Source organism: Trachymyrmex cornetzi, unplaced genomic scaffold, assembly GCF_001594075.2.
Source record: "Trachymyrmex cornetzi isolate Tcor2-1 unplaced genomic scaffold, Tcor1.1 scaffold792, whole genome shotgun sequence".
In the NCBI taxonomy this organism is placed as follows: domain Eukaryota; kingdom Metazoa; phylum Arthropoda; class Insecta; order Hymenoptera; family Formicidae; genus Trachymyrmex; species Trachymyrmex cornetzi.
This window is the reverse complement of record NW_017300127.1, coordinates 23,503-38,111: the sequence shown is the minus strand read 5'-3', so window position 1 is coordinate 38,111 and position 14,609 is coordinate 23,503. Positions and strand designations below refer to the sequence as shown.

The 14,609-nt window shown below is 47.7% G+C and overlaps 1 long non-coding RNA gene across 1 annotated transcript in view; it reads left to right on the top strand.

Moving 5' to 3' along the window:
* Nucleotides 1–11,025: 11,025 nt before the first annotated feature.
* LOC108768379 (uncharacterized) overlaps nucleotides 11,026–14,609 on the top strand; it is a 4,912-nt gene continuing 1,328 nt past the window's right edge. Inside the window, exon 1 of the long non-coding RNA XR_001940481.1 lies at nucleotides 11,026–11,352. This is a non-coding gene — a long non-coding RNA (uncharacterized LOC108768379). The remainder of the gene's footprint in view (nucleotides 11,353–14,609) is intronic.

Here is a 14,609-nt window from a genome sequence, read left to right as displayed (position 1 = left end):
GAATCGATCTTCAATAGATCGATTCATTCAGGTCCGATCTTTTAATAGATCGATTTCAATCAATCCGATTTTAAATCGATTCAAAAATCGATACAATTAATGGAGATCGCACATCCCTACCCATGAGGCATAGCTCGGGGGAACTATGTCTCCTCGAGATGGGTAACTAAGTTAAGGAAGGGGTGTGTTACTGGCGTCCTCACTCCCCTAGATGCGTAAAGTGCTGCGCATGTAGCGCAGCACAATACAAACATGGTAGATACACAGGCAGTGTTTTTATCGAAGGCCCATCCGGATGTTCTACAGATGCGAAATTCCGGATGGGTCCTAAACGGTCGGGTTAGGTACGCCCGCAGGGGTTTTAGTGGGTATGCTCTCCAGGGCAGTAGCCTTGGAGAGTGAGTCCCACATATCCCGTCTCTCTCCCCCGAGGGGGATGGGAATGCGTAATGCATTTCTCCTGCGTCACAAAAAAAAAGAAAAAAATTTAGGAACAGCTGACGACGCAGATTCTGACGGGACACGGATGTTTCGGAAGATATCTGTGTCGCATCGGGAGGGAGCTTACGCCTGGATGTTGGTATTGTGAGGCCGAAAACGACTCGTCCAAACATACATTATGGTACTGCCCGGTTTGGGAGGAGGAAAGGGCAGCGCTGATGGAGATTACAGGTCCTGACCTTACATGGAACTCCATTATCAGGGCCTTAAGAAGGGAGAAAGACAAAAGAGCCTTCCTAGCGTTTTGCGAGTCCGTGATGACCAAAAGAGATAACAGAAAGGGCACGAAAGGAGGTGGTTGTACCACCGACTCGTGGAGCGGGAGGTACTAGCTAAATGTAGGTTAAAGAACAAAAATCTATAGCTTATAAGACAGTGAGCCTAAAGGGCTAACATGGGAAAGGGAATGGTGCAGAGATGCGGGCGAGATGGCACTGAGATTAAGAGGGATCACCGCACCGAATAGCGGGGCGGTGAGGGGTCCTACCTGATAACTGGATAACAGAAAACCCGACACCTCGGGGAGGGGTATCTTCTCCATCTTTAACTCAGATGCCCCTCCCCGTGGCCCTAAATTGTATGCGAAGTCAGGAGGAGACACACAGCCGCACCGGCTAGCGGGGCGGCTGGTCTCAAAGAAACGGCAAGAATGTAGGGCTGTGAGGCCGAGCCAGCTGCAACTGGCCCTCATAGAGAAGATCCATGGGACCAAGGGCGGGGGCCCGAGGTCTCACCGAGATGGGTAAAGGGGTGAAAAGGTGTGTCGTCGGCGTCTTCGCACCCTCATGTATATATAGGATAGGTTATAAATAACAGTTGCGGGGGCCCATCCGGAAGTACTAATGTTGTGAAATTCCCGGATGGGTCCCAATTGCCCGGGTTAGATACGCCCGCAGGGGTTTTAGTGGGTAGGCTGTCTGAGGCAGCAGCCCCGGAGAGAGAGTCCTACATATCCCATCCCTCTCCCCCGAGGAGGATGGGAATGCGTAACGCGTCACAAAAAAAAGGTTAGGCTAAGTTAGTAAGTAAGAATGTATGAAGCATCAAGAAGAAGCTATTACATTAGCAGCCGGGCTCGGAGCCGGCAGCTACCGGTGTGGGGGTGGTGGCGTCCTGGCCACCCTCATGTCGAACTCGGTTCTGAACCGAGTCTCATACGACAGGCGCGACGACGAGTGCATCGCAGGCCCGTCGTCGTCGAGAAATGTGCCTGCGAAGACAAAGGAGAGGAAATAGCGGGAGGGGGCGGAGGGCCTCGCCGCCGGGGTCGAACCTGGGTACCGGCGGCTTTTTCGAATTTTTCTTTTTGGGGAAGGACTTCACATGCGAAGGGGCTCTTGGCCTAGGTATGGTCCCTGCCGGGGAGCCTACTCGGCTATACCCAGCGAGGTGGAAAAAAGAGGGTCTCCGCGGAGACACGGGGACCTACGTTGTGCTTCGCCTGATAGGGGGATCCAGACGAGAGGAGGGTGATCCCGATTGACCACGTCTCGATTGGACACCACCAATCACAGCGACCGGTGCTTAGGAGCTTTGTAGTCTCAAGCGCTGTGAGTGGCTCGTGTCCAATTGAGCCGTGTTCAATTGGGTGCCACCCGACGAGAGGCAGTCGTCCATTGTGGATACCCTGCCACTGGCCCAGGAAGCCTCCCAGGGAAGGGATGGAGGATCCCATCATCATAGACACCGAGCTTAGCAGCGAGTCTGGTGACTGTAAGGAGACGTTGGCTACGAAGCCTGGTTCTGCCTGTAGTAGGATTCTGAAGAATAAGGGCAGAAGTACTCGTTCCTCTGCCAATAGGCCCCCCTCCTCGGAGGAGGAGGGAGGGTTGCAAGCGGACTCCGGGGAGCCCCCGGGCAAAGTCTCGGTCATCACCCCCCCTCTTCCGCTCAGAGAAAGAGGAAAACAGACCCTAGTCCCACAGATACGGCCTATTATATTACCAAGAGGGAGGCAATCAGGCTCGCAAACAAAGAGAAAGAGAAACAGCTTCAATTAGCCAGAGAGGACGTCATTAGCAAACTCTCTAACGAAGATTTGCTACGGAAGTTTAATGTGGACCTTGATAAGTATGTCGAAGGAATCGAGGATTACCCTAACGATGACATACAGAAAAAGGCAGAGGAATATCTATACGAGATTATCTGGATTACTAGAACATCCTCAAATCTCAAAGGGACATATCAAAAGTCCCTAAAGCTGGCGGCTGCGGCCACTCTGGGTTGCATCCAGATATTCCAATCGAGGGCCGAAAGGTCCTTTGCTGATGGGGCCGCTGGCGCGATGCTTAGAAGAGAAGTCCACTCCCTTAGGGACAAACTCATCAAAAAACTAAATGAAGTAAGAGCCAAGACTGCCTTGACCGAAGAAAGGATAAAGGATCTCGAGAGGGAACTCGCGAGCCATAAAGCCGCGGGGGCCCACAGCTAAGGATCTCAAAGTTGAACTCATGGAAAGACAGTTGAGTCTCCGATCGGCTCAACCTAAACCCTCGACATTCCACCAACCTGTCGACCAACTTGATGATCAGACGGATGTCAGTGAAGGAGAGGCTGATTTGGCTGGGGAAAGAAGCAAAGTGATTCTCCCCCCTAAAGAGGAATGGCACCCAGCCGTCCGTCCGGCTATAGAGGGCAAAACTCGTATTATCGAGGATATAATTTTGCCAGAGAATCAAAAGATCGTTATCTCCGCAAAGACGGGAGGTAAATCTGCTGGAGTAAAGGCTGCCCCCCCAGCTGCAACAGCAAAAGTGGACACGAAGGCCAAACCAGATCTTAAGGCTAAACCGAAGGAACTCAGAGAGATCATAAGGGAAGTCTTACGGGAGGAAATCCGGGGAATTGGGGCCCCCTCCTTGGGAGGACCGGGGAAGATCCCTAGCCCCGCCCACGAGGTTTGTCCCGGTTCTAGGAATAGGAAAGAAGGAAAAAGGGATCCATCTCAAGTCAGAGTCAGAAGGAAATCCTCTAACAGGCCGCCACCGGGAACAGGGAGCTCCCCGGAGCAAATCGGCAATCCGCCGGACCCGCTACCCTGGAGCCGTGTGCTAGGGAGGAAAGTGGCGAAAAACCAGAAGAGGACAGCTACCGCCGCCAAGACAGAGTCACAGGGCAAACCTAATAGGAAGCCTGTTGCTGCTCCAAAAGTTAGAAGACTTCCGTGCTCTTCGGCGGTACAAATTAGTTGCAGAGGCGAGACATTGTACGCTGACGTAATAAAACTCGCCAAAGATAATATTAACATCGACGAGTTAGGAATAAAGGAGCTACGACCGAGAAAGTCCAGATCGGGTACTCTAATCCTGGAAATCCCATCTGGTGCGGACAGGGCCTGCCAGGCTGATACTCTGGCATTGAAGCTCCTAGAACTAACGGCCAACAACGAGAACGTTATCTCGAGACCGGAGAAGTCTGCGGAGATCAGGGTCAAGGACCAGGAGGCTTCTTTGACCAGAGATGAAATAATTGTGAGCATCTCCCGACTTGGCGAATGCGACCCCTCCGGGATCAAGGCCGGCGATATAGTGAGAATGCCTAATGGGCTCGAATCCATCTGAATGCGGTGTCTACTCCGAGCTGCTAACAAGGTTACTAAGCTCAAGAGAGTCCAAATCGGCTGGACTACGGTTAGAGTAGAAATGGTCCCTGATAGGGGATTACAGTGTTTCCGATGCTTGGAAAAGGGCCATTGAATACAAGCCCAATGCAGGAGCTCTCTGTGGCGGTGGCTGTTACCGCTATGGTTCCGTAGGCCATAAGGCCGCACACTGTAGAGAGGAAGCACACTGCGTTGTCTGTGCGGATAAGGGCAGGCCTTCCAATCACCGCTTCGGGGGAAAGGCCTGCAATCCCTCCAGGCGCGGAAAATCTACGGATCGCGGGAAGTGAGACAAATCTGAAAGGAAGAAGGAAACTATTCTCCCCGATAGCGTACCCAGAGCCTGCACAGGGGTGTTAACTAGGACTCCAACGGCTAAACTGTTGTCGGCTTCCTCGACTATAGAGGTGGCTCCATCCGAGGCAGTTCCTATGGAGGTAGAGACTCCTGATGCGAGTCCGTCCACGTCATCAATCAGGGATTCTGCGGCTGGCGCCGCAGAAGAAAGGAAGAAGACTGACGATTCGACTCAGAAACCCTGGGAAGGATACCCTCCGACAGCAATGCCTGGACTGCATGAGGATAGGAAGGCGAACAGGCTGCTACAAGCCAACATAAATCATGCCGCTCGTGCGCAGGACATGCTCCTGCAAACTATGGACGAGCTGGATTATGGTTTGGCGGTGGTTGTGGAACCATACTGGATTCCCGACAACAACCCTCTCTGGATAGGCAATGACAGCGGTACTGTAATAATCATCTGCCGACGTACCGGCAACCCAATGCCCCCTGTTGAAACTGGTGAGGCCTTCTCCGCCGTCAAGTGGGGGGATATGTTGGTAGTAGGTGTGTACATATCCTCCAGTGTAAATAAGGCAGCCTTCGAGCAACATCTAGAGGGGATGGAGAGATGCGTTCTCCGGAATTATAACGGTCCGGTCCTAATAACTGGAGACTTCAATGGGCACACGGATACTTGGGGTTCCCCAGCGACCGACCCCAAAGGTAGAAGCCTGGTGAACTGGTTTAACGCACTGGGCCTTGGCTGTTTAAATGTAGGCAATCACAGCATGTGCATTCGTCATCAAAGTGAATCCATAGTGGACCTGACGTTCGCTAATCCTGTGGCTGCCGCCAGAGTGACTGAGAAGTACTGCCCCTGGAAACCCTGTCGGATCACCGCTATGTTCATATATCCCTGGATGAGAACAGATATCAGCGGAACAAAAGAAGAGCCCCATCACAACAATGCTGGGCCACGAAGAAGTTAAACAGGGATCTTATGAGCGTTGCGATCCAGGCATACGATTGGCCCGTGTGTCCGCCTGCGGAGTCCTTGGACTTGGAGGAGGAAGCCAAGGGGCTTCAGCGGAAGATGAGCTGGGCATGCGACACAGCCATGCCAAGAACCGGGTCGCGCTTCAAGAGGGCAACGCCCTGGTGGACCCAGGATCTGGCGGATCTTCGAATCAAGATCTACACAGCGAGAAGAGCGGTCAAGATACTCCGTCGTCGTCGTCTACCCCACGATCAAGACGAGATGGAGGGATTATTCAACACTTACCGAGAGGCCAAGGACAGGTTCAGGAAGGAGATAGCCAAGGCCAAGACCAGGTACTGGGAGGACCTGATTGGCACATTAAATGATGATCCCTGGGGGAAATCCTACCAGATCGTCATGAATAAGTTGAAACATTAGTCTCCGCCGATTACTTCTTGGAGAAGAAGACCCGGGACGACATCCTTGGCACTCTGTTTCCACCGGTCGGGGAGTTGGACTCATGGAAGGAGGAACCTCTCCAGTTGGAGGGTTTCAAGTCACGGAAGGCAGAATTGATGGTTTCCTCGAAGGAACTGCAGCACGCGAGAAAACGCATGATGAGCAAAAAGGCGGCTCCGGGGATCAGCAGGCTCTCCTCCGTGGCATGGTCGGCCGCGGTTAGCTTATTGGAGGACTTTATGAGGAGTTTCTTCTCTGAATGTTTGAGGAGAGGGGTATTTCCTTCGATTTGGAAGAGGACCAGGTCGGTCCTCCTGCGAAAACCGGGGAAGCCAGCCGATAGCGCCTCCGGATATCGCCCTATCTGTCTGGTAGATGATGAGGCGAAGCTGCTAGAGCGTATTATTACCGATAGGATAATTGCGCATCTGGAATCTCGAGGTCCGAATTTGCATCCCATGCAGTTCGGTTTTCGCAGAGGGAGGAGCATTTTGGACGCGATCTTACAAGTCCGCGAATTCATCGAGTCCGCTTGGCAAGAAGGGGAGGTCGTGATTGGGATATCTCTCGATATTAGAAACGCATTCAATTCGCTACCGTTGCCGCGGATCGGCGAGCGCATAGGGTGCCCCTCTACCTCCGACGCATCGTGAGGTCGTACCTCACTGAGAGGCTGGTCTACACCACCGAAGACGGCATCACGGAAGAGAGAACGGTGGCACGGGGGTTTCCCCAGGGATCCATCGTGGGCCTTCTGCTTTGGGACCTTGGATACAATAATGTCCTGAAGCAAAACTTCCTCCCAATTGCCTTGTCGTCTGCTACACAGACAACATTATCCTTGCTGAAGGCGAGAACTGGGATGATGCCCGCCTGGGGGCCAACGTGGCCATCAACAGCGTCACCGAGAAGATCTCTGATATCGGCCTGGAGGTTGCTCCAAGCAAAACAGAGGTGGTCGGGTTTTACTCCAAGGGTAGACCGGTTGGCGGCATGGTGCAGGTTGGGTGGCACCCAGTTGGACACGGCTCAATTGGACACGAGCCACTCACAGCGCTTGAGACTACAAAGCTCCTAAGCACCGGTTGCTGTGATTGGTGGTGTCCAATCGAGCCGTGGTCAATCGGAATCACCCCGTGCAGGTTGCTGGCACTGAGGTCAGGGTGGGATCCCGTATGAAGTACCTGGGCCTCACCCTGAATAGTCGCCTGAGATTCGAGGCACACTTCCAGAGTATTGCCACGAAGATGGAGGGTATGGCGGCCTCGCTGATCAGGGTGCTGCCCAATCTGGGAGGTCCCGGGGGGAGGCTGTCGTCTCTTCGCGAATGTCATTGGATCGGTGGCATTGTACGGAGCTCCGATCTGGGCATCGGACATCAAGAAGAATAAGAGGATTCTCGGTATTCTGCATAAAACTCAGCGCAGAATCGCGAGCAGGATCATCAAGGCCTATCGCCGTCTCGTTAACCGGGACTCTCCCATACGAACTCATGGCGGACATGTACCTTGAGAATTTCAAGGCAGTTAAGGACCTACGTGAGCAGGATCTTAAGGTGATCCCGTAGCCTACGCTACGTAGGGTCAGACAAGTCTCCCGGGATCGTCTTCTTCGAGGTTGGAGGGACTGGCTTGCTTCCGCCACTCCCAGTGGCGAATTTGTGAGAGCGATCCGCCCCCACATTGATGCATGGACGGATTCCAGGGATTGTCCTTCCACGCGACGCAGGTGCTGACCGACCACGGCTGTTTCGGTCGGTTCCTGCGTCGTATCGAGAGAGAGTCGAACGAGCGGTGTTGGCATTGAGACGCCATACTCGACAATGCATCGCACACCCTGAGGAGCTGTCCGGCCTGGGCCGTGCAGCGCGCCAGACTCCGGGGGGCGATAGGTCTCGACCTATCGGCCCCCCGGCTGGTCAAAGCTCTGTTAAGTGACAAAGGCAGAAAAGCGGTTCTCGAGTTTTGTGAGGCCGTTATGAGGCTAAAGATGAACGGAGAGAGAGCCAGGGAGGGGATTCCGGTGCTGCGAGGAGTGCATGATTTGGTTGCCCTCCTCGTTCCTTGTCGGGAATGATAGACGATTATGGTGCTCACCCGGGACCGTTAAATAGGCTCCCGGGTGGATGTGCCATCTCTCTCCCACTGGAGCCTCTTTGACTCCTTTTGGGACTGGCAGTGTGGTGGTGGAGGGACGGCGGGGCTTTGCCTTGCACGTTTCGCGGGGTTCGGCTGTCTCTTTCCCCCCTAGCACCGTGGGGCGTCGAATGGGGATTCAGCGCCCCCCTAGAAACGATGCGACGGGATAGGAGACGGAGGGTGGTGGTTCCCCCTCCGTCGTCCTGGGACAGGCTATGCGCATCATGGCGCAGTAGCGTTGGACCGGGTCGATAGTACTGCTGCAGCGAAGATCCCGACCCGATTCAAATCCACGCCGTGGTTAGGACATTCGCTGGGATTTTAGTTGGTAGGTCCCCCGGGGTACTTCACTTCGGGAGGAGTCCAACATAACCCGCTCCCTCCCTTGAGGGGTATTCATGAGGATTTCCCCAGCGTTAAAAAAAAAGTAAGTAAGAATGTGTAAGTGGCGGTATATGAGTGTATAAAAATTGTAACCCCGAGGGGATCAATAAAGATTTATCTATCTATCTATCTATCAATATGTATATTGTTAGATAATATATTATCTGATAAAAGTAAATTTTTAAAGCTTTACGTTTTTGATAATACGCTTTATGTATGTTCACCTTGAACTGGGACTTTGAATAATATATAAGTTACTTTTCATGTTAATATATATTGTTACATAATAATTTCAATTTTTCAAAGTTTACATTTTTGAAGATCTGCTTACATTTTTAAACATATATATTATATATATTGGGTATGGGAATAAGTTTCCGCCCTTTTTGAAAAGAAAAAGATGTGTTTATTTAAACAAATCTATGTAAGTGAGTTTATTCAAAGTATGCTCCTTCGGAAGCGACAACTTTCTCCCACTTTTCCGGTAATAAACGGATTCCTCGAATGAAAAAATCTGGTTCTTTTGAAGCGATCCATTCGTCAAGCCATTTTTTGATATCTTCATAAGAATTGAATCGTTGTCCAGAAAGGGCCGACTGCATAGATAGGAAGAAATGGAAATCTGAAGGAGCAATGTCCGGTGAATACGGCGGGTGGGGCAGAATTTCCCACTTTACTCCTTCCAAGTATTTCTTGACCGGTTTTGCAACGTGTGGCCTAGCGTTGTCATGTAACAGAATCAGCTTGTTGTGCCTGTTGTCCCATTCCGATCGTTTTTCTTTCAAAGCTTGGTTTAAACGTATCAGTTGTAGTCGATAACGATCGCCAGTGATGGTTTCGGACGGTTTGAGCAGCTCATAATATATAACATCCCTCTGATCCCACCAGATGCACAACATAATTTTCGAAGCATGGATATTTCGTTTTGGCGTTGATGGACCTGGTTTACCTGGCATCACCCATGCTTTCAAGCGTTTAGGGTTTTCGTAGTAGATCCATTTTTCATCGTCAGTTACGATACGATGTAGAAAACCTTTTCTTTGTTGTCGTTGACGAAGCATCTCGCAGATGACCAAACGTTTTTCCATGTCTCTCTCTTTCAATTTGTATGGCACCCAATTTCCTTCTTTTTGTACCATTCCCATTGGGTGTAGACATTTTCCAACAATGGATTTATCAACATTTAAGTCTTTTGACAACCTATCGAGCGATAAACATCAATCTTCTTCGAGTAATGCTTGCAATTCTGCATCTTCAAGTTTTTTCGGTGCACCTTCGTGTTGTTTGTCACGCACGTCAAAATCACCACTGTTGAATCGCCGAAACCATTCTTTACAACTGGTTTTCGATGGAGTACGCTCACCGTAAACATCTACGAGCAAACGATGCGATTCTGCAGCACTTTTCTTTAAAATAAAATAATGGAGTAAAACTTCCTGCAAATGTTGCTTTTTTGGAATAAATTCCGATATCTTCAACGCAAAAAATGTTACTCTTTTTTACGCTTCCGAACGAATGCCAACTATTGGGCTCAAAAGTTTGAACACAAACTTTTCAAACACATGTGTTGCCGTTCTATCAAACACACAAGCAATGTTACTAACGACATCTTTCTACAATGGGCGGAAACTTATTCCCATACCTAATATATTACTTTCTTCTGTAGAGCATCTTCTTGTAATTAATCCAGTCATACACTTCGTATATTGGGAAGAAGATTTACATTGACTCCTACAGCTTACAAATACCTGGATATCGGAATCGTCGTGGGACCTGTGTCTTTTGTGGATATTGCAATTGGCGACAACCAGGGTAACAACATAATCTTTCCTCGTGCAATGTGACGGACTTTCATCGAAAGACGCGAGGATATTGAGCGATTTGTGCAATCAATCGCACTTTCATCATTATCGGTACAAAATTTTGTGATAGAAATCGTAAAAATGTGTGATGCGAATGTGATCAAATTAACACTGTCGATACATGTCTGTATATGAAGCCGTCAACCGTGCTCTTCATGTTCAAACTCGAACATTGGGTCGAACGTATACTCTGAGTTGTGCCAGTATACGCTGCAACCGCACTCACGAGCGTGGCGCAACTTCGTCGCGCGTTCACAGTTTATTCTTTACGAACACCGATAATTCTGTGTTCGGAATTCGTCCGGTATTAGAAGAAACCGAAATTTCTTCCTCTTCCATTCGCCTCGGTACACAGTACAAGATCTCGAGACCGATAATTGGACGCCAGGCACGAGCGAGCGTGCCACTCTTACTCAAAATTACTCAGATAATTTTCTACGCGATTTTACATTATACTGCGAACGTCGACGTCCCTCTCAACCGGCAGCTCAGTCTCGAAAGTGGCAGAGAGGGCGGTTCGTGATTGAGTACAGAGACACAGTATATACAGTAGCGCAATTCTCACGATTTCACCGTGGATAAAAATGAACTGCACATGCGCGAGCGAGGTATATAACCAATCAGGGCACTGATATTCCATCTCGCTTCTTCTCTTTATTGTCACTATCTGTCTGCACCGTTGAAATGTCCATATAAGGGATTTAAATGGCCATTTAACGGAAAGTGGCAGAGGAGTACATATTATATGAGAAATAATAAAGTGATACGTGTGGTAAAGTGATTGTGATGTGTTTAGTTATAAGTGTTCACTGAATAAGTATTCAGTGAATACTTATAACTAAACACATAACTAAAAAAGTTCAGTGTTCAATAAAGTGCTTAGACGTATCTAGGAAGCAGAAAATCAGATAAAGGCCGAATTTTTATACGCAGAATAGTTTATCTGTGCAACAATTGTACAGATTTTCGATTTTCTTGAAGCACTTTGATATTAGCTTTGTGTTGCAGATATTATTTTGAGAGAACATTATAAAAGATGGAAAAGATGTTGGCCCAGAAATCAAACGGATGATGTGTTGTCAAGGAATGTAATAAAAATAATGTGGAAAAACGACACTTATTTCGGTTTTCAAAGGAACATGACAGGTACAATTTCATTTTATTTATTTTCTAAAACACATGAATTTATAATACAGGGTCCGCCAAAAGTACCGGGACGGTCTAATAACTTTTGAAAGAATTAAATTTTCAAAAATCGCCGAAACACGTGATTCGATTTTTCAAACAAGCTATCTTTTGAGGGGGGATTTCGGCCCTCCCAACCTCAAGGAGGATGGGGGGCACGAGAGGGGCCAAAAATCTTAAATGGCAACATGGGTCGAGTGGGGGCTTGTTTGAAAGGTATTTTCGAGACGAATTCAGACCACTGGTCGTAGATGGCGCTGCGAGCGTTTTTCGCGTGGATATTTCATTTTTAAGCGTTTAGTCGTAGTAACGTTAAAAATGATGTAATCGCCGAAACACGTGATTCGATTTTTCAAACAAACTATCTTTTGAGGGGGGATTTCGGCCCCCTAACCTCAAGGAGGGTGGCGGGCACGAGGGGGGCCAAAAATCTTAAACGGCAACATGCGTCGTGTCCTGCTCTCGGCATCACCCAGAATCAACGACGTGGACGTAGCAGGAAACTGATTCCTTCGGGGTGTTGGATTAAAGTGAATAATCCCCTTGCCTCTCACGTGTGTGTGTGTGTGTGTGTGTGTGTGTGTGCGCGCGCGCGCGCGCGCGCGTGTGTTACAGTGTGTCTGCATGTGTGTGTGTGCCAACAGAGATTAAGACCCCGCGGTTCGTCACTCCCGCAGTATTTTGTGACTCCAAACTCACTCTGATGTGTGTGTGTGTGTGTGTGTGTGTGTGTGGTGTGTGTGTGTGTGTGTGTGTGTGTGTGGTGTGTGTGTGTGTGTGTGTGTGTGTGTGGTGTGTGTGTGTGTGTGTGTGTGTGTGTGAGGATATTCATAATGTATGCTCAAACTGGTATCCGTTTACTGTTTGGCAATATCCTAAACGTGTGTAGAAATTCTCCACAGCTTTTCTAATAATATTCGGAGGAATAAGTGCCGCTTCTCGTACAATCCTTTGTCGAAGATCTTCCAGGTTATCGGGTTTTGTGTAATAAACTTTACTTTTTAGATAGCCCCAAAGGAAATAATCGGGTGGCGCTAAATCGGGTGACCTTGGTGGCCACTCAATAGCTCCTCTTGTACCAATCCATCGATTTGGAAATATCTCATTTAGATAGTTGCGTACTGCTACACCGTAATGCGGTGGGGCCCCATCCTGTTGAAACCATACATTATAGAAATCGTCACCGGCTGTGTCAGTTATAGATGGTATTATTTGATTTCTTAACATTTCTTCATAGACAACGGCATTCAAATTGCCATCTATGGAAAATGGCCCAATTAAAGTATTATTATAAATCCCGGCCCACACGTTCAGTTTCTGAGGATTTTGCGTGTGGGCGTCAAGAGCCCAATGAGGGTTATCATCGGTCCAAAAACGACAATTTTGACGGTTCACTTCGCCGTTGACTGTAAAGGTTGCTTCATCTGAAAAAACGATATGGAACAAGAAATCAGGCTGCTGGTCTATCCGTGTCATCATCATGTCACAAAATTCATTACGGCGATCGTAATCATCTTCATTTAATTCTTGAATAAGGTGAATTTTATAAGGATGAAACTTGATAAATTTTAAATTCCTGCGAACAGAGGTTGCGCTAATTTCAAGTTCCTGCGATGCTCTACTCACAGAGAGTCTTGGATTCTCTACGAAAGCTTGTGCAACTTCGAATGCCATCTCTTCTGCGGTTTCCGTTTTTCCAGATTTTTCGCGATTTTTATTTGTTCCAGTTTCCTCGAAACGCCTAATTGTACGTTCAACCGTTGATTTAGAAATACCGTTACCTTCATTACAAAAAGTATTATTGAAGAGTGTCTTCACTTGATCATACGATCTTTGTCGATCACCCCATCCTCTCATCATTAAAATACATACTCTATCTCTTTCTGAAAGATGTGCCATGATTACTCACAAATGAGAAATAAACTAAAATATTTATTTGTCAAATTAAAACCAATAAAGTCGCCTCGATGGACTGCCGAAACGAAATAAGTATGACAATACTTTATGAAAAACAGTGAATTGCGATTCGTCAAGCATGAAAATGTCACAATAGTTATGGGAATGACACGTCCTCTTGGTCAGAAAGCTGCGTCTTTACCTATATTACCTATAACTTTACCTATAACTATTGTGACATTTTCATGCTTGACGAATCGCAATTCACTGTTTTTCATAAAGTATTGTCATACTTATTTCGTTTCGGCAGTCCATCGAGGCGACTTTATTGGTTTTAATTTGACAAATAAATATTTTAGTTTATTTCTCATTTGTGAGTAATCATGGCACATCTTTCAGAAAGAGATAGAGTATGTATTTTAATGATGAGAGGATGGGGTGATCGACAAAGATCGTATGATCAAGTGAAGACACTCTTCAATAATACTTTTCGTAATGAAGGTAACGGTATTTCTAAATCAACGGTTGAACGTACAATTAGGCGTTTCGAGGAAACTGGAACAAATAAAAATCGCGAAAAATCTGGAAGACCAAAAACGGAAACCGCAGAAGAGATGGCATTCGAAGTTGCACAAGCTTTCGTAGAGAATCCAAGACTCTCTGTGAGTAGAGCATCGCAGGAACTTGAAATTAGCGCAACCTCTGTTCGCAGGAATTTAAAATTTATCAAGTTTCATCCTTATAAAATTCACCTTATTCAAGAATTAAATGAAGATGATTACGATCGTAATGAATTTTGTGACATGATGATAACACGGATAGACCAGCAGCCTGATTTCTTGTTCCATATCGTTTTTTCAGATGAAGCAACCTTTACAGTCAACGGCGAAGTGAACCGTCAAGATTGTCGTTTTTGGACCGATGATAACCCTCATTGGGCTCTTGACGCCCCCACGCAAAATCCTCAGAAACTGAACGTGTGGGCCGGGATTTATAATAATACTTTAATTGGGCCGTTTTTCATAGATGGCAATTTGAATGCCGTTGTCTATGAAGAAATGCTAAGAAATCAAATAATACCATCTATAACTGACACAGCTGGTGACGATTTCTATAATGTATGGTTTCAACAGGATGGGGCCCCACTGCATTACGGTGTAGCAGTACGCAACTATCTAAATGAGATATTTCCAAATCGATGGATTGGTAGAAGAGGAGCTATTGAGTGGCCACCAAGGTCACCCGATTTAGCGCCGCCCGATTATTTCCTTTGGGGCTATCTAAAAAGTAAAGTTTATTACACAAAACCCGATAACCTGGAA